The sequence below is a fragment of the Pongo pygmaeus genome, chromosome 1 (genome assembly GCF_028885625.2).
Source record: "Pongo pygmaeus isolate AG05252 chromosome 1, NHGRI_mPonPyg2-v2.0_pri, whole genome shotgun sequence".
Classification (NCBI taxonomy): Eukaryota; Metazoa; Chordata; class Mammalia; order Primates; family Hominidae; genus Pongo; species Pongo pygmaeus.
In genome coordinates, this window is record NC_072373.2 from 101123492 (window position 1) to 101144632 (window position 21141).

Genomic DNA, 21141 nt, shown 5'->3' on the forward strand with positions numbered 1-21141 from the left:
CCTGGGTTCAAGCAATTCTTGTGCATCAGCCTCCTGAGTAGCTGGGATTACAGGGATGCAACACCATGCCTGGCTAATTTTTGTGTTTTTAGTAGAGATAGGGTTTCACAATGTTGGCCAGGCTGGCCTCGAACTCCTGAACTCAAGAGATCTGCCCACTTGGCCTCCCAAAGTGCTAGGATTACATGCATAAGCCACTCCTCCTGGCCACAAATCAAATTTAATAATCTCCAGAAAATTAAGGAAGTTCAGCTCTTAATGTAAATGGATGAAAAGAAATGATTTACTCACTTTTATATGCTCCAGAGAGAGAATGCCCTGCCAGACTCAAAAGGGTATCACCGAATCACTCAGATTTTCAGCAGTGAGGGTTTTCCAAGGATCTAATGATGTTCATTTTTTCAGTTTGTTTCCCTTACTGATAAGCATTGTTAATAGATACCATTGCATCTGTTTTCACCTTAAAAGATGTTACTTAATGCAATTATTTGCTTTTGAATGCACCCTAGATTGGTGGAAAGAAATTTTCTAATTTATAAATATATTTTCTTATGAAACCAATTGGCATACTCTTCCAGTGGAATGAATAGATAAATTAAGTCTCTAAAACTTTAAAGAGATTACTGCCCCAATTATCTTAAGGACAGTAATAATTACGTATATAAAATTAAAATATGAAAATTAAGCAGGGCGTGGTGCTCACACCTGTAATCTTAGCAATTTAGGCAGCTGAGGAGAGAAGAAGGATTGCAACCAGGAGTTCAATACCAGCCTGGGAAGCACCAGCCTGTGAGACCTCTGTTTCTACAAGTTTAAAAAAGTGAGCTAATTTTAAAAAACTAGCCAGCACAGTGGCTCATGTCTGTAGTCCCAGCTGCTTGGGAGGCTGAGGCAGGAGGATCACTTGAGCCCAGTAGATCCAGGCTGCAGTGAACTATGATTGTACCACCGCACTCCAGCCTGGGTGACAGAGTAAGACCTCAACTCAAAATAAAATAAAATAAAGAATAATTTATTGACTTTTTTTTTTTCCTGCAATGCCAGGCTGGTTGACTCACACCTGTAATCCCAGAAAATCAGGAGGCTGAGGTGGGAGGATTGCTTTAGGCAAGGAGTTGGAGACCAGCCTGGGCAACAGGGCAAGATGCTGTCTCTGAAATATTAGAAGGCAGGCTGAGCTGGGAGGACTCCCTGAGCCCAGAGTTCCAGGCTGGTCAGCTGTGGTTGCACCAGTGCACTCTCACCTGGATGACAGAGCAAGACACTGTCTATTACATTTTTTTTTTCTACTTATGCTTTAAATGTGATGTTTCATTAGGGAAAATTTTTCTTGTTGAATTTGTAACATGAAAAAATAATAGATTTAGCTGTAGATTAAATTAATGGTTTTGGCTGGGCATGCTGGCTCACACCTGTAATCCCAGCACTTTGGGAGGCTGAGGCGGGTGGATCATCTGAGGTCAGGAGTTCAAGACCAGCCTGGCCACCATGGTGAAACCCCATCTCTACTGAAATTCAAAAATTAGCCAGGCATGGTGGCTGGCACCTGTAATCCCAGCTACTGGGGAGGCTGAGGCATGAGAATTGCTGGATCCCTGGAGGTGGAGGTTGCAGTGACCAGAGATCATGCCATTTCATTTTAGCATGGGTGGCACAGTAAGCGAGAGTGTGTCTCCAAAAAAAAAAAAAAAAAAAAAAAAAGAACTTTTTCATGTGAGGAAAATGAGTGCTTTCAACTTAGCATGCCCAGACCTGGGCATTAAAATGAGACAGCAACCACATCCTACTTCCTGCTTTCTAAATTTTTTTAAGTTTTAAAAGAATTTTTTTTATTGTATTCAGATGGAGTCTCACTTGGTTGCCCAGGCTGGAGTGCAGTGGCAGGATCTTGGTCCACTGCAACCTCCTCCAGTCAGGTTCAAGCGATTCTCCTGCCACAGCCTCCTGAGTTGCTGGGACTAAAGGCACGAACTACCATGCCTGCCTATTTTTTTTGTGTGTGTGTGTGTATTTTTAGTAGAGATGTGGTTTCATCATGTTGGCCAGGCTGGTCTCAAACTCCTAACCTCAGGTGATCCGCCTACCTCGGCCTCCCAAAGTGTTGGAATTACAGGCGTGAGCCTCCACCACCGGCCACTTCTTCACTTTTGAGCTATGTATGCATCCACTGAAACTGCTTGCTATTGCCACAGTTAGCTATAAAGTAAGCTAAACATGCTGTACTGGACACCATCTCTCACTCCCTGTAGCTGAACAATGTATAGATAATCAATGTTATTTCTGTAAACCAGTGGGAGTTCCTGACAAGCAACTTTCTACCAGCCAACTCCCTGACTCCTTTTTTGGTCTTTACAAACCTGCTTGTAACAAAGGCCAAATAGAACTGATATCCAATATTGCTTGGGTCTGAGCCTTCTGGGCAACTACACTCACATTGGCTCAAACAAACTCTTTAAATCATATTTTGTGCTTAAGCCCCTTGCCTTCTATGTCAACGTTTTTGGCCCTGGGAGCATGATTCAGAGTGACTCATCTCTGACCATCTGACTGTCCTCTCAAAGGCCTCCAGGGTGGCTAAATAGTAGTAAGAATTTTATTGGTGATGTAAATTTGCAGTCCAGGAATAGACAGTCTCCAGTGTGTGTCTTTGAAGAGGTACTTTCTCTTCAGAGAGAGAGAGGGCAGGTTGGTTTTTGTGCCTCACAGGGTGTGTATCACACAATGGAGTTATACATATTCAGCACGTTTGGGGAAACACCATTTCTGAGGAGTATTAAGCTCATGTGCAACAGGTAAACATATATGTAACATGCACCCCATCTTCACATTGGGAAGGGATTTTAGCATTAAAATAAGGCAGAAATTGGCTTTTCATGTCAAAAGGTGAACTACTGGACATGAATTCGGTTTGTGTGCAGTCCCTGTAACATGGCTGAAACTGGCTTGAGGTCTGCAGTTGCCTATCAGGAAAGAATGGAAGGGCACGCCTCTGTCCCATCAGAGGTCTAGTGATCTGGGTTGTAAATCCAGTTGAGAAGGGCTGGGAAGATTTTGACAATTTGCTTGCTAGCTCCTAATGTTAAGGAGTTTAGCAAGAGTGTGGTTTTTCCTGTAGCCATAGGAATTCAGCAAGTTGCCATGCCAAATGAGCCCTGAACCCTTGACCTGTAGCTAACTTTTGTTTCCTTAACCTTACAGTCTGTCTTAATCTATAAGGGTGCATGTATTTTCATCTCTCAGATCACACCACATTCCTCCTGGACTGGGTGCCTGGCCAGATCTGAAGCCCTCGAATTCTGACTCTGAGAGAAACAGCTGGGCAGTAGTAAGTGGTGAATCCTCCTGAAATCTGGACATTCCCACTCTTTGGTTGAAGGCCTGGAGTTTGCTTGATTGTCCTTTCCAGCTCTCCCTTTCTAGAACAGAGGTTTTCTGTCTTTACCCTGTGGGTAAGAGATTTGAGTTTCAGGGGGAAATAACTGCCTTTTCCACCTCTGCATCAGGACAGAAGGTTTGGGTCACAGTCAGGCAAAGGGCTCCCCAGAGAGCTTCTGCCTTTTCTGCCTCTGTTCCTCAGCAGGAAGTTCTGGGTCAAGATATTAGCAGGTAGGCCCTGGTAGTTTCGTTTTATGTAACATGTTGTTTTGAACATTCGGACTTAGCTTTTCATTTGTGACTAATTCCTGTTAGTTCTTAACTGGAAAGTGCACCGAGGTGTGTTCCCCTGCCCTGAAGAAAAGAAGTGATCTGCTCCCGCTGACCCATTCAGGTGCTCCAAGTGACCGAGGACATTGTAGAGGTGTCAGGGTCATTACTTACCATGTGAAGGTGGCCTTGTAGGACACTCCCCATCAGAAGAACAGCTTTATCAACCCCCTTTCCTGCTCTTCTGGGAGGATGTATGTGGGGTGAGTCCCCCATAGCACATGCACTCTGTGGCCACCTGGTGGTTAGAAACAGTGGGAACCACTGAGACAGTGATACACAATGCTGGTGTTATCTGTCGGAGTGACTGCATAAGCACCGCCCTGTGACCCAAAACACATCGCAGGCTTTGGTCATCTGAAAAGCTCCTGAATTATGGGAAATCAAGCTTCAAAATTCAGCACACTGTGAAGAAACTACCACCTTTAGAAACACCAGCTGGGTTTATGTATACCATTTATGAAGCATCCTCTTGTAAATATCCAAGAAACTGGACCCACCTAACCAGGAAAAGTCATAAGCAGAAAATGAAGAAAATTGGGATCTGTTGAAATGCTTAAAATAATGTATTAGTGTGCACAATTGGAAATTTTTTTTTTTTTTTTTTGACAGAGTCTCGCTCTGTCACCCAGGCTGGAGTGCAGTGGCACGATCTCAGCTCACTGCAACCTCTGTCTCCCAGGTTCAAGCGATTCTCCTGCCTCAGCCTCCCAAATAGCTGGGACTACAGGCACACGCCAGCATGCCCAGGTAATTTTTGTATTTTTAGTAGAGACAGGGTTTCACCATGTTGGCCAAGATGGTCTCGATCTCATGACCTCTTGATCCACCCACCTTGGCCTCCCAAAGTGCTGGAATTACAGGCATGAGCCACTGCACCCGGCCAAAAAATTTGGTTTTAGAACCAAATTAAATGGGAGACTTACTTCCAATGATACAGAAATTTCTAAAAGAACTGAGAAAATTGCCTCCAGTGAGGAAGTAAGCTGAGGGAGGTCATCTGTCACGTTTTCTGAATTGAGAAATATTGAGGAGGCTTTGTCCCTTTCACCTCCAACTGCTCCTTCTCCTCTTGCCCCTGCATCTGCATAGTCTCCCTTACCTGAGCCCTCCGGTCCTGCCTTGCCTGTTCTTCCATCACCATCACCTGAGGGAAGTCCCCAGGGCTCTGGCCCCTTCCCTGAAACTTCTGTTCTGACAGCCCCTTTCAAGGTAAAACCCACAGGAAGAGGGGAGCCTATCATTCTGTACCCTGCTTCACCAAAATGTGAATTAAGAATATTATAAAAAGACTTTCCTGGGCTGGGTGCAGTGGCTTATGCGTGTAATCCCAGCATGTTGGGAGGACTAGGCAGGTGGATCACAAGGTCAGGAGTTCGAGACCAGCCTGGACAACATGGTGAAACCCCATCTATACTAAAAATACAAAAATTAGCCAGTCATGGCGGCACATGACTTCAATCCCAGCTACTCAGTAGGCTGAGGCAGGAGAATCTGTTGAACTCGGGAAGTGGAGGTTGCAATGAGCCTAGACTGTGCCATTGCACTCCAGCCTGGGTGACAGAGCAAGACTCTGTATCAAAAAAAAAAAAAAAAAAACAACTTCCCTGATCAAAATTTACATGAATTTTCCCTTTCTAATTCAAAAGCAGCCTCCAAAATCCTATAGGGTTTGGGAGAACATTTGACTTAATTGTCCAAACTTTTGAGCCTGGATATTCTGATCTTTATCAATTAATTCACATGCTGGTGTAAGAAGGCAGGGCCACTAAATGGTTAAAAAGGGCCAATTGGAATAATCCTTTAGAGGATTTTTAAAAACAGACTAAAGCAGACAATGAAAGGGTTTGTATTTTGGCCAAATACCTCCATGTTGCCATTACCCAGGTCGTTCCCCAATATGTAGATTGGAGAATTCAGCAATGCACTTAAAAGGCCAAACAAATCTGTCATTAATATTTTAAATGGTTGAGATTTATTTATTGATTGATTGAGACAGGGTCTCACTCTGTCACCCAGGCTGGAGTGCAGTGGCTCCATCATGGCCCACCACATCCTCAACCTCTCAGCTCTAGCAATCCTCCCACCTCAGCCTCCCGAGTAGCTGGGACCACAGGTGCATGCCACAATGCCCAGCTAATTCTTTGATTTTTTTTTTTTGTTTGTTTTTGTTTTTGTTTTTGTTTTCGTAGAGAGGACATCTCGCTGTGTTTTCCAGGCTGGACCTGAATGAACTCCTGGGCTCAATCAATCCTTCCACCTCAGCCTAACATTTACACTGATGGCAGAGATGCATTTGGAGTAGGTGATGATTTTGGAATGCTTTAGAAGCAACAGAGATATCTGATTTCATCAGGTCAAGCCATCAAAAATGCCTAATAAATCTCTGACCTCTTAGAAGCAATTTGAAAACCCAAATCTTCGGCCATTATCAAAATTCCTGGTCATTCAAAACTAGATATTCCGGAAAGCAAGGACAATCATTTTCCTGATGCTGCAGCTAAGAATGCAGCTCTGAAGGTGGCATCAGACACAGAACTTCTTGAAATGACCTTGCTGACTTATGACCCATTGAAGACTTCATTAGAAGTACAAGTGGGCTGGACATGGTGGCTCATGCCTGTAATCCCAGCATTTTGGGTGGCCGAGGCTGGTGGATCACTTGAGGTCAGGAGTTTGTGACCAGCCTGGACAACATGGTGAAACCCTGTCTCTACTAAAAATACAAAAATTAGCTAGTGTGGTGACACATGCCTACAATTCCTGCTACTTGAGAGGGAGAGGCATGAGATTCACTTGAACCTGGGAGGCGGAGGTTGCAGTGAGTAGAGATTGCGCCACTGTACTCCAGCCTGGGTAACAGAGTGAGACTCCAGGAAAAAAAAAAAAAAAAGAAGCATAAGTGGGAGCTCCCAAGCAGGAGAGGGATCTCTGGAAGGATAAAGGGAACAAGGTTCTTCCAGAAACAGGCTTATGGTATGGGCCCAATGATACACTGATCCACCCCTTAGACTTCAACTACCCTTTTTACAGTACTTCATAAGCTGACTCATTGGAAATAAGATAAAATGTTAGCATGGGGAAAGCAATGGTATTGAAAATCATTGCCTATGATTGCAGAAAATGTTTATTCTTGTGGTACTCTTTGTCCCAAGCATCACCCTGGAAAGCCCCTTCATGGGTCACAGGGACATTTTAACTTTAGGACCCTTTGAGACATGGCAGTTAGACTTTATCCAGCTGTCTCCATCTCAGGGTCACAGATACTTTCTGGTGCTAATTTGTGTGTGCTCACTGGGGTGAGCATTTCCATGCCAGTGAGCCACAGCCCAAGTAGTAGGTAGATTGTGATTAGAAAAGGTAATTCCTGGCTGGGAGTGGTGGCTCACCCCTGTAATCCCAGCACTTTGGGAGGCCAAGGCGGGCAGATCATGAGGTCAAGAGATTGAAACCATCCTGGCCAACATGGTGAAACCCCATCTCTACTAAAAATACAAAAATTAGCCGGGCGTGGTGGTGCGCACCTGTAGTCCCACTACTCAGGATGCTGAGGCAGGAGAGTTGCTTGAATCCGGCAAGTGGAAGTTGCAGTGAGCTGAGATCTCACCACTGCACTCCAGCCTTCCAATAGAACAAGTCTCCATCTCAAAAAAAAAAAAAGAAAAGGTAATTCCTCATGGGAAGTGCCATCTGAACTCTGTAGCAACTGAGGAACACACTTCTTTGGTCAGGTAATTGGATCCATTTGTAACGTTTTGCCTATGTCCCAACATTTCCATTGTGCCTATCACCCATAATCCTCTGGGCTGATGGAATGTACTAATGATACAATAAAAACTCAATTGGCAAAGCTAACAGAAATTTTTAACCTTTCTTGGCCAAGGATCTCCCACTGGTTCTGGAAAATGTCCACACTCTCTCTCTTTGAAATAATAACAGGAAGACCCATGCAGCGGTTAGATGAAGGCGCTTATGAATCTGCATTTTTTAAAGGTGACATTCTCCGTTACTGCTAAGATATCTCAAAAATTACTAATAACTCCACATTAATAAAGGATTCTTTTCATAATGAACTCCTGGGCGATGAAAATACTAAAAATCATGGCCTATAACCTGGAGATGTTGTTTACTAGAAACAACATCAAATAAAATATTCCCCCCAAGACTGTTGGAAGGGACCACATCAGGTATTATTATTATTTTATACATTTTTTTTGAGATGGGATCTCATTCTATTCCCCAAGGCAGAATGCGGTGGCACAATCATGACTCATTATAGCCTTGAACTCCTGGGCTCAAGCCATCCTTCTGCCTCAACCTTCCAAAGAGTTGGGACCACAGGCATGGGCCACTGCACCTGACTCACAACAGGTATTACTGACCAATCTGTGCCAGTAAACTTAAGGGCGTTGACACATGGATTCATGTTTCTCTTGTAAAAGGCAACCCTGCCAGAGTGGACATCTGTCAGTGGAGATTTTCACTTAAAGGTAACTCAATCTTCCTGACAGAGATGGCAAGTAGCTGACATCTGTGGTAGTCTGCTTTCACCCAAGATACTGGCCTGTATAATCAGTTACAATTCCAGTGCTCACTGCACCTGAAAGAGTTAGTCTCTTTCTGTTGACTGGAATACATACACCATTAGGGCTCCTTTAAGTTGTAGGGGTCCTCTCTTGGTGGTTTTCGTAAAATCACCCTATATGCATATTATCTTAAGATATGACACACTGGTCCTATTGCGTGTATGTGTATATATGTATACATACACACATAGCAAAATACCTATGATCAGATTTCTGTTTTACTGTCCCTAATTAATTTGATTACAGCAGGGAGGGATAATTCTCTGATCAGAATCTCACAAATCACTACTGCTGTGGGAAATTTGACAAGGTTCCAGGTTTGCCACTCAGAACCACAAACCGCTTTTGACCGTAATGACCCACTGGTACATCCTATGCTAAATTTCACCTGTATTCCTCCTGATTGCACTCATGATGCAACTCAGGGTCATATCAAGCAAAACCTGTCTATCGAATCTATCTGACTCACCCTAACCTTCCTGCCTCACATCTCAGTTTAACCATCATAATCGTATTGTCAAAATAACTGCCTGTAATCCCAGCACTTTGGGAGGCCAAGGCAGGAGGATCACTTGAGCCCAGGAGTTTGAGACTAGCCTGGGCAAAATGGTGAAACACTGACTCTGTAAAATATATACAAATTAGCTGGGTGTGGTGGTGCCCACCTGTAGTCCAGCTACTCAGGAGCATGAGGTGAGAAGATGACTCGAGCTCAGGAGTTGGATCGAGCCTGCAGTGAACCCTGACGATGCCACTGCACTCCAGCCTGGACAACAGAGTGAGACCTTGTCTCAAAAAATAAATAAACTGGGTGTGGTGATGTGTGCCTGTAGTCCCAGCTGCTTGGGAGGCTGAGCCATTTTGAGCCTTGGAGGTCTAGAGGTCAAGGCTGCACTGAGCTGTGATCTTGCCACTGCACTCCAGCCTGGAAGACAGAGTCCTTGTCTTAAAAAGTAATTATAATAAAAATAAAAAGTACAAAACCAACCAAACAAAAAATTGTCACTTCACTCTGAAATAACAGTGGTAAACACCATGATGCTACTGGAAAGTTAAAAGAAAAACACTCGGCCAGTCGGGTTGGCTCAAGCCTGTAATCCCAGCACTCTGGGAGGCAGAGGCGGGTGGATCACGAGGTCAGGAGATCGCGACCATCCTGGCTAACACGGTGAAACCCATCTCTACTAAAAATACAAAAAATTAGCCGGGTGTGGTGGCAGGTGCCTGTAGTCGCAGCTACGGGGGAGGCTCAGGCAGGAGAATGGCATGAACCCGGGAGGCGGAGCTTGCAGTAAGCCGAGATTGTGCCACTGCACTCCAGCCTGGGCAACAGAGCGAGAGTCCATCTCAAAAAAAAAAAAAAAGAGAAAAAAAAAAAAAGAGAAAAAAAAAAAAAAGAAAAACAGTCCCTCCTGCTATCAGGATACAACCTGCCCTCTTGCTCTAAATTTCTGACCCATGATTTTAATGCCCAAAAGCTGATGTACTCAAATTATAGCGCACTTACCTGTTCTGCACCAGCGTTTATTTTTGTCTCTTGAAAAGATCACCATCCATGGCCCTATAAATGTCTTAGGGCATGGAATGATGAAGTGCAATGTCATTATTGTTATGTATTTCTCATCGTTTTACTTCTGAGAAAACTAATTTCATGGTATTCTGAAGACTAGAGATGATTCAACAAGTGACAGAAGCTGAGACTTAACTGAGGCCCCTCTCTCTCTCTCTTTTTTTTTTTGTGCCACTTTATGACGCCCTTTTTGTTTTCCTTTTTTTCTGAGACTGAGTCTCACTCTGTCACCCAGGCTGGAGTGCAGTGGTGTGATCTTAGCTCAGTGCAGCCTCAAACTCCCAGGCTCAAGCAATCCTCCTACCTCAGCCTCCTGAGTAGCTGGGATTAAGGTGTGTGCCACTACACCTGGCTACTTTTTGTGTTTTTTGTAGAGATGGGGTTTTACCATGTTGCCCAGGCTTGTCTGGAACTCCCGGACTCAAGCAATCCAGCCACCTTGGCCTCCTGAAGTTCTGAGATTACAGGTGTGAACCACCATGCTTGGTTGTAATGCCCTTTCAACTGGACTTTTGGGCATTCTTAAAAATTCCTCAGTGAGGTGGCTTCTTTCCTCCCCTGCCCCCTGCCTGGGACAGGACTATCCGGGAATAAGCCTTTCTGGCAAAGACAGACACCTTGACTGAGCTTTTGATCATCAATGCTTTCAAGAAGAAAGTCTTTAAAAAATGTTTTATCTGAGGAAGGTGAGCACTTTCAAATGATCAGGCCCAGAGAGAGGTTAAATTGAGACAGCAACCACTTTCCGCTCCTTCCTTTTGAGCTGCGCTGAGCTATGTATTCATCTGTAGAAACTGCTTGCATCACCTCAAGTAGCTGTAAATTAACCTAATAATGCTACACCAATCACTATACCCCCATACCCTATAACTTAACAACATATAGCCAATCACCAATCAATGTTACTTCTGTAAACCAATGAGAACTCCTGACAGGCACCTTTCTATCAGCCCACTGTGTGTCCCTGCTTTTGACCTTTAAACACCTCCTTGTGACAAAGGCCAAAGGGAGCTCAGATCCAAGGTTCCTTGGGTGTGAGCCTTCCAGGCAGCTGTCTTCATGTTGGCTCAAGTAAACTCTAGATTATATTTTGTGCTTCAGCCTCTTTCTTTTAGGTCAACATGTTCAACAACAGTAGAATAAATAAATAAGTTAATGTATATTCCTACAAAGGAATACACATAGAAACAAATAACCATATGAATAACATGAAAAATTCATAGACATAAGACTGAGTGAAAGAAGTCAAACCTATGCCTCTGCTTCTGAAACCGCCTTTGCAAAAATTAAAACTGGGACAATTATCACAGTGAGAGAGATCTGACCTAACTGATTCCATCTTGTTTCTAACATCCAAGCTGTCCTTGTTGATTGCTGGGCACAGGCCAAAATAACTTTGGGAGGAAATTAGTTTATGGTTTAGCTGTGAAACAAAGATGATAATATCCCTTTCCCAAAGCAAACCCCCTTCCTGCCTGGGGACTAGACTGCCTTTGCAGGACTAACAAATTAGCCATGAGTTTAGAAATTACGGTTTAGGAGTCATGTAGCCTCTGGCTGCAAGATTCTAAACCTCCCCAAATTGTTCCTGGAGATCACATCATTATTGGAAAACCTAAGATCAGTGCTTGAGATATTTTGCCAACCCTGCACTCAGTGGATCAGCTGACACCAGCTAGACTGATAACCTGGCTCAGCTGGTCTTGTCGCCCCCACGCAGGAACTGACTCAGCAGAAGAGGACAGCTTCAGCTCCCTGTGATTTCATCTCTGACCTGACCAATCAGAACTCTCAACTCACTGGCCCCCAACCACCAAATAAAAAGTGCAGCTCTTTATTGCAATTCCCCTGTATTGAAAAATTGGCTCTGTCTAGGCAGCAGGCAAGGTGAACCTGTTGGGCAGTAACACTCCCCCCCAAACCCACTACACACTGTATGACTCAGTTTATATGAAAGTAAAGGGCAGGAAAAACTTGCCTGATAGATTTGCAGAGACAGGGGTGGAAACCATTAATAAATCTGTGGAGTATTGTCGGAGTTTGGCTTTGTAGCCTACATATTAAAAGTAATCAGTTAAACACCTGAAATAAAATTTCCCCCAAATATTTTTGCCAAATTTGGATGACTTTGTTTCTGTCTTTGCAGCATATAAAGTGTTAACATGAGGTAAGCGCTAAGGTCTAGAGAAGGCAGTGGAAGAGATGACAAACTCCAGCACCATGCCTGAGTGTCCAGTGTGCTCTGCTGGGGCAGCACATTTTTGTACATTGCTGTATTTGAAAAAACCCTGCAAGATTCATGAAACTGGACAACCGTCTTTATAACACTCCCAGTGATAAAAGAAGTAAGGATGGCTGGTTTGCAGTCATCTGAGCAGCCTCTCTAGTTTCATAGATACAGTTTCTCTCTGATATCGAACGACTTCCAATGTCAAGCGGAATGCTACATCACAAGGATAACCCTATGTGAAAAGAACCGGTTTTCTTTGTAATCCTAAACTTTCTAGTTTGCGCATTAAAAGCCATTATTTGAAGAAGAGCGCACAGGCTCCAGCTGGCCCTCAAAGGGGTCCTTGGCATCACAGACTAAGAACCTACTTCTTTGGGAGAGACCAAGGGCGGGGATGGGAGGGAAAAGAGGGAGAGGCAGGCGTCACTTCCTTCGCCGGCTCTGGCAGCAGGTTGATCGGCTGAGGTGGCAGAGGGTGGAGCGGAAGAGCAGAGCGGGACTGGGAAAGGCGCTGTCGGTGACATCACGGATAGGGCGATTCCCGTGTAGATGAGGCAGCTCATGGGCTGCTGCTTCGCCTCGAAGGATTTCTTCTGCTGTGGGAGTAAGTCCAGGACCGCCGGTTGGACATGATATTCCCAGCTATGTGTCAGGGCTAGGAGGGCTAGGGGTGGTATGGGGGTGGGGGGGGGCGGTGGGGGTATGCGAGTGGGAAGTGACCGTGCGTGTAAAGGGCGAGGCGTATGGAGCTGTGGCAGGGCGGAGGTGTATGATCTCAGACTTACCTGGCAGGGAAGATGCGATGATCACGAAGGTGGTTTTCCCAGGGCGAGGCTTATCCATTGCACTCCGGATGTGCTGATCCCTACGATTTCCCCAAATGTGGGAAGCTCGACTGCATAATTTGTGGTAGTGGGGGACTGCGTTCGCGCTTTCCCCTGAATTTTGTGCTGGAAAAAGCAGATTGTATGTGAAGGGATACTTTTACTACTGCATAATATGGGTGGTGTCATGTTATTTTTACAGTTGGATGGCAGGGGAACAGGAAGTGGCATGTCGTTGTCCTTCTCACTGGAGAAGGAACAAGCGTCAGCCATTGTAAGCCTGTTTATCACAAGTTAACTAGCGCGAAGGCTGCATAGCTCTTCCCTTTGTACATAAGGCTGCTTACTGCAGAAATTGATCCATGGTCTCCAGTCTCTTGGGGTCTCACGCTCTGTGAAAATCTTCGTGTTTTTCCCTAGCCCCCTGTCACCTTTTACACAGCCTCTGCTTCAGGATTTCTGTGCTAGCGGGGAATGTGTTCTCACCTCATAGAGCCAGGTAGAAACTACGCAGACGGGCACTGTTCTTTGGGATGAAAGCAGAGCCTTTGGGGATCTTAGTGTCCCCGTTCGGTTGTAGACTTAACACGCTTACTTTGTGTAGGAGAACGGCTCTGCCGGCGCCCAGGTGTCCTAACGCAATTCATCGAGGCCCGCAGGTCAGAACCGCAGTCTCACCCGTCTTGGCGGAAATGCGCTGCGATCCTCCCTACACTACACGAACACGAGAATTCCACTACGGAAGAAAACCCCAGGCCTAGTGATGGCGGTTCTGGGCATTTTGCCAGCCTCTCCCAGAGGTGTGTTTTCTGACCCCACCCACTTCTGATCTGTAATGTCCTGGTCAATAGAAACTACCTGGCCCAAACGGAAAAGGCAAGGAGGACCACAGCAGGAAGGCCTATGGCGTCCTGTGGTGGCTACCCCGGGGACTGCATGCATAGATCCCCATGTCCCGAGAAGCCTCTGCCATCCCGACCTGGGTGCAGTGCAGAAACCTGCAGCTCCAAAGAAAACCGGCTAGAACGCAAAAGACGCCCAGCCAGTGTTCAGGACACTGCGAGTGGAAGCCGTACTTGCTACGGACTGATCTAGTTTGATGAAGACGAGCCATTTACTTCTAACCCCAGCAGCGGACATTGCCTTGCTCAAATATAAAATATATGAACCAAGACGAAAGCAACTTTCATTGCGTTACTGATGAGGAACGGGTTTTTAGAATTTTTAAGAAATGTCCCTTGTTTCAGGACTAACATACGCTTGGGATTTCTGATCGAGGAGTTTCTGAGCAAAGGCAGCCCACCAATCCAGTGGCTGAGAACGACTTGGATATTGGCTTCCAGGGGCATCAGAAATACCGAGGTTCTGACAAAGACGTGAGCTTCTGTCTGCCTTTGGGAAGGCCTTCTTCCAGTCCTGGCGCTGCCACTTGCCTTCTGTTTGACCTTGGGCCAGGTCCTTCAATTTGCTAGGCTTCAAGTTGGAAAGTGTTACAGGAAAAAAATAATTTGAAGTACTTCTTAGAGTTATTGCACAGATTACAGAAGATAGTCTAATAGTACAGCTAGCATTGTGTGTGACTTACATTAAGGATTTGCTGATAGGAAACAATATCCCAGATAAAATTTTTTCCCCTTAATTATGAAATATAAGAAAGGAAATTATGTAGACTTCTGCTTCAGGTCTCTGTAACATTTGAATGAATTTTGCACTTGTGAAGGTGACATCCTTTTACAAAATAAGTTAATACTAAAGAACGACAAATGGAATTTACAGAACAAATATTAACAAAAAGAAGTTGTTCTTAGCAGCTTTGTTTACAATAGTCTCCAAACTGGAAACGGTTCATATGTATCAAGAGGTGAATGGATCTATTGTGATATATTCATCCAATGGAATACTACCCTCAGTAAGATGGGACAAATTATGGAAACATGAGATAACGTGGGTGAATCTCAAAAACCTCATGCTGAGTGATGAAAAGAGTGCATTCTGCGTGGTGCCATCAAGGTGAATTTCTAGAACAGGTGAAACTAACCTGTATAGTGACAGAAAATACATCATTAATTGCTGGGGTCAGGGAGTAGAGGGGACTGACTGCAAAGGGCACAAGAAGACCTTCTGGAGTAGTAGACATGTCATGAAACTTGAAATGGATGCATTGAACCATATTCAACCAATGCCTTAATCAATTTGTTTGTAAAAAGTAGTAAGAAAACCACTGCAGACCAGACATGGTGGCTTACGCCTGTAATCCTTGCACTTTGGGAGGCTGAGGCAGGCGGATCACCTGAGGTCAGGAGTTTGAAACCAGCCAGGCCAACATGGGGAAACCCCATCTCTACTAAAAATACAAAAAAATTAGCTGGGTGTGGTGGCAGGGGCCTGTAATCCCAGCTACTCGGGAGGCTGAGGCAGGAGAATCTCTTGAACCTGGGAGGGAGTGGAGGTTGCAGTATGTGGAGATCGTGCCACTACACTCCAGCCTGAGTGACAGAGTGAGTGATGCTGCTCTAAAAAAAAAAAAAAAAAAAAAAGAAAAAGGCCAGGTGCGGTACCTCATGCCTATAATCCCAGCACTTTGGGAGGCTGAGGCAGGCAGACCACAAGGTCAAGATATCGAGTCCATCCTGGCCAACATAGTGAAACCCCATCTCTACTAAAAATACAAAAATTAGCTGGACGTGGTGGCACGCACCTGTAGTCCCAGCTACTTGGGAGGCTGAGGCAGGAGAATCGCTTGAACCTGGGAGGTGGAGGTTGCAGTGAGCTGAAATCGAGCCACTGCACTCCAGCCTGCTCTGTTCTCCAGGGCAACAGAGAAAAAAAAAACAAAAACAAAATAAAAAAGAACTCCATCTCAAAAACAAAACAAAACAAAACAAACAAACAAAAAGCACTGCAAATCATGATGGATTCTACTTAATTTAATGTATGTTTAGCTTTAGAGGAATCCTTTAGAAAAGTGTCCCTCTAAATTTGATTGAGAGTTCAGGAATTCCTTCATTTCTGTTTCTGTCTCTTTGTCTTCAGTTAAATTCGTGCACTAGTAAATGGAATATTTGGTTTTTGTTTTTGTTTTTTTTTTTGAGACTGAGTCTCGCTCTGTTGCCCAGGCTGGAGTGCAGCGGTGCCATCTCGGCTCACTGCAAGCTCCGCCTCCTGGGTTCAGGCCATTCTCTCACCTCAGCCTTCCGAGTAGCTGGGACTACAAGTGCCCACCATCGCGCCCGGCTAATTTTTTGTATTTTTAGTAGGGATGGGGTTTCACCGTGTTAGCCGGGATGGTCTGGATCTCCTGACCTCGTGATCCGCCCGCCTTGGCTTCCCAAAGTGCTAGGATTACAGGTGTGAGCCACCGCGCCTGGCCCAAATGGAATATTTGTAAAATAAAAATAGAATCTAAGCTCAATATTACAAAAGCATATATATATATGCATATATATAATATATAGCTCCTCTCTCTCTCTCTATACATATATATATCTTTATTTATTGTTCTGTTTTTTCTTTTGCAGGGGCATGGGGGGGACGGTCTAGCTAAAATATACATTCTTCTCTCTGTAGATATACCAGAAGAACATGACTCAATCAGTGTTGCCCTAATATTAACAAAAGTTATTTTGAACTTAAGGTGATCAGAAATTTTACATATCTGTACCTTTTCTGTATTGGTGGTATGGTCTATGCTAAGCATGTATAATTGAAAAAAAAATGAGAGTAACTTTAAAATGATTTGGAAGAAAAAATATGTACATATGTGAACAGTACTTAATTCCAGGTGTTGGGAATATGGATGACTGGTTATCTTCTTCTTTCTGTATCTTTCATATTTTTAAATGGAAAAACTCAATGACCTGGAAGTGAAAGAACAGATTTGGAAGTGGTGTAGGGGAGGTGAGAGGAAAATGCAAGGGAAGGACAAACCTAGTTCTGGCAGGACTGTGTTTAAGTTGAAGGTTTCTAGGGAGCAGTTGTTGGGATAAGAAAGATATGGGGGAGACAGGAGAATCATGAAAATATTTAGGATAGTGTATTGCCTGTCATATCATTCCTCCTCCTTTCCTGTTTCTTCAAAAAAAAATACACAGACTTACGTTTCTTTTCAAGCATATGTACCATTTGTGTTTCTCTTTTATTAATGTAACTGGTGAGTTTATCTTGCTGGTTGCCCAGAAAAGCCAATGGAGCTGAGAACAGCAGGCTTCCTGCAATAGAGAAAGAATCTAATAAATGCAGAGACAGCTAAGTGACCAGGACAGAGGTTTATTATTACTTAAATCTGTCTCCCCCCAAATTCAGAGGGCACTTTTTTTTTTTTTTTTTTTTTTTTTTTTTTAGGATAGTTTGGCGGGCAGGGTGCTAGGGAATGGGGAAAGCTGACTGGTTGGGTTGGGGATGAAAATCACAGGGAGTCAGAGCTCATTTTCCTGCACTGAGTCAGTCCCTGAGTGGGGGCCACAGGACCAGATGAGCCAGTTTATTGGTCTGGGTGTGCCAGCTAGTCCATCATAAGGCAGGGTCTGAAAAATACCTTGAACACCAATCTTAGGTTTGACAATAATGATGTTATCTATTGTTATCTATAGGCACAATTGGGGAGCTTAGGAATCTTGTGGCTTCTGGCTTCATGGCTCGTGAGCCATAATTTCCAATCTCATGCCTAATTTGTTAACGTTGCTAAGGAGGTCTGATCCCCAAGAAAGGAAGAGGTTTGTCTCGGGAAAGGGCTGTCATCTTTGTTTCACACTTAGACTTGGAACTAAACTCCTCTCATATTTAGCCTGGCTTATGTCCAGGAATGAACAAGGGAAGCTTGGAGGTTGGAAGCAAGATGCAGTGCTCAGGGTCACTTAGCCAGGGAAGGAGGATGTGAAAGCAGGAATTTGAAGTGAAGCCAGCCTGGCACCAGAAGACATTCTCAGAACCACTGTGTTTATATTGCTCCTAATGAAAGTGCTCTTGCAAAAATTATGACAGTGAGAAAAACTTGACATAGAAAAAGTATGACAGTGAAAGAAATCTGACCGGGGTGACCCTGGGCAGGCAACTTAACATCTCTGCATCTCAGTTGTCTCATATGGGAGATGAAGATGATGGTGTGACCTTGGCCTGTGGTAAAGACTAAATAAGTAATTATGCACACTCATTGGCTGTGCCTGACATGTGGCACTTGGCATGTCAGGCACAGTTGATGAGTGTTCATATGTTACTTATTTGCATGTTAGCTCTTGTATTATGCCTGCAACACTGCACAAAGAGCAGATGTGGCCAGGTGCAAGGGCTCATGCCTATAATTCCAGCACTTTGGGAGGTCGAGTGGGCAGAGCACCTGAGGACAGGAGTTCAAGACTAGCCTGGCCATCATGGAGAAATTCCATCTCTACTACAAATACAAAAATTAGCAGGGCATGGCAGTGTGCCTGTAATCCCAGTTACTCGGAAGGCTGAGGCAGAAGAATCACTTGAACCCAGGAGGCAGAGGTTGCAGTGAGCTGCCATTGTGCCACTGCACTCTAGCCCGGGTGATACAGCGAGACTCCATCTCCAAAAAAAACAAATAAACAAAAACAGCAGATGTGATGAAAATTTGTTGTATTGAAGTTATAGCAGTGATGCTTTCCAGCGGCTGTGCACCCTCGCAGGAAGACTGCAGCAATCCTCTCAACAGCAGTAATCTCCTGGGCTGGGAGGTCCCAGGAAGGCCCCTCAGTCTCCAGCAGGTTTGACCCTCAAGGAGCTTCAGGGAATGAGCTAGAGAAGTATTTCTATCTGGGAGGAACTGGGGGTTTATTAGCTCATCTATTCAGTTCACCCAAAGGGGAAGAGTGATTCAATTTCTTGCTTCAAACCTGCCTCAATAAAATTTTTACAGTTTTACAGTGGAAGACATTTGTACATGTAAGGGAGGAAATATGACTTTCCCTCACCCAGCCTAGGATCACTGCAGAGAACCTTACAGCAAAAGACAGATAACAAGAGAAGAGCATATCTAGTTATTTAATGTAAGTTTTACATGACAGAAGAAGAGCCTTCTGAAGGAAATGAAGGCCTGAAGAAACACCTAAACTTCAAGTTGTTTTTTTTTTAATGGTAGATTTGATGACAAGTGGATAGTCATAGAGAAGTGAGATATGATGATAGGAGTATGATCTAATGGTAATAAACTGGGGGAAATGTAGCCAGGCCTGTATGCTCAGACTCTGTGTCACTGTGTCTTCAGACACAACAATGCACATTTCCTCTGGGTACAGAGAGAGCACCTCTCACATGAGAGCCTTATGATCTGCTTTAGGGAAGAAGGGCAGGGGGAGGGTGACAGTGACCTTCCTGCTTCTGTTGTTTTCTCAAATTCCTTTAGCATAGAATATTCAATGCCCCAAGGTGTTATGTTTTGGAGTAGTGTGTCCTGAACCCCACCATGTACATGCTACAGAACTCAGAATCTTTGAAGAGTGATACTTATGACTATAAAATATTTAAATTCAAAATACAAATGATGGCTGGGCATGGAGGCCAGCACATAATCCCAGCAATTTGGGAGGCCTAGGCAGGCAGATCACTTGAGTCCAGGAGTTCGAGACCAGCCTGGCCAACATGGCAAAACCCCTGTCTCTACAAAATTAGCTAGACACCGTGTTGTACACCTGTGGTCCCAGCTACTTGAGGAGGACGGGCTGAGGATCAATTTAAACAATATCATATGTAAAAACAATTTTTTTTCCTTTAAGTTTAGTCAAGTGAAGCAGTGGTAGTGGAGAAGGAACAAAGAAATCTGTAGCTAGTTGTGATAACTGGTTGTAAACAGGAAGGATTTTTGATGCATTGTACACTGTTATCAGTTACATATGCTCTAAAGCTGGTGGTGAACAGCAATGACAGCAGTGTTCTGGTCCCCCCTACAGTTCTCTCTAGGGATAACAATTTTGTTTTCTTCTTTCCTTCCTTCTTTCTTTTCTTTTTTTTGCGACGGAGTCTTGCTCTGTCACCAGGCTAGAGTGCAGTGGCACAATCTCAGCTTCAGCTCACTGCAACCTCCGCCTCCCGGGTTCAAGCGATTGCCCTGTGTCAGCCTCCGGAGTCGCTGGGATTACAGGCAGGCGCCAAGACGCCCGGCTAATTTTTGTATTTTAGCAGAGACGGGGTTTCACCATGTTGGCCAAGATGATCTCCATCTCCCGACCTCGTGATCCGCCCGCCTCGGCCTCCCAAAATGCTGGGATTACAGGCGTGAGGGATAACAACTTTCAATGCATGCAGCCAACCTCTACATATTGTTGCTCTTTGACGGCCCAGTTTTCCATCCCAGGCCCTGCAGTCCAGCCTGCAAGGGGAAATAGAATTTGTGTGTTTTCCTTACTATCAGTCCACTCCAAGGAGCCAACAAGGCACCTCTCTCCCGTCCCTCACCCCCACACCTCCGCACGCCCTACAAACTGAGCTCCTCAAGGACTGCGGTGTTTTTCAGTCCTTCGTAACCGCCGAAAATTTTCGTATTTGCAAAATATGAAAATCAGAGCGATGGTCCTGAGCGCCTGGAGGGACATCTTAGCTTGCTCTCAAGACCCACCATGAGCCGCATCCAAAATGTTCTGCCAAGCAGAAGAAAAGGTTTTTCATCGTCACGTCCTAAGGCATCTTCTTCTTGGGGCAAGGTACTGGCAGGACGAGGGGGAGCCCCCATCGTCCCGCACTCAATCCTCGGAGCTGCTCAGGCTCCTCTTACACGTGGTCCTGCGGGAGCCCTGCCCGGTAACCGAGGATCAGAACCTGCGCTCCGGGCCCAGGCACTTGAAGAGGCCGCCGCGCGGATTTCTCTTTCCGGCTGAAATTTTGGGATGAAAGAATGAGATTTCCTGGAGTCGGGTTCCAAAGCTTAGTGAAACAGCGACTTTTAGGGCCCGCAATAGAGACGTAGGAGCTAGGAATTCGGCATGGAAATCTGAATATGAAGAACAGAGTAAATTACCATTCAGAAGAGGATGGGCCATCTGAATAAAACAGTGTTACTCCTAAGTTAGGTCTCAAACCGTCGACCCTAAACTGAGACATAATCACCAATGACTGAGCTAACCCCATCAAAATTTCTCACGCCACCGTTTACTTACCAAAAAGACAATGGATGCGATTACGAGATTTCCCGAGTGAAAGGAATCTCAGGGTCTAGCACTGAGGGGAGGAAGCCCTTTTAGTGTAGGAAATCTCTCACCCCGAGGCCCAGGGAGG

The 21141-nt window shown here is 44.8% G+C and overlaps 1 non-coding gene across 1 annotated transcript; it reads left to right on the forward strand.

Moving 5' to 3' along the window:
• Window positions 1–12868: 12868 nt before the first annotated feature.
• Window positions 12869–13032, forward strand: LOC129028593 (U1 spliceosomal RNA). Its single transcript, XR_008499366.1, has one exon. It is a non-coding gene; the product is annotated as a U1 spliceosomal RNA (small nuclear RNA).
• The last annotated feature ends 8109 nt before the right edge of the window (window positions 13033–21141 follow it).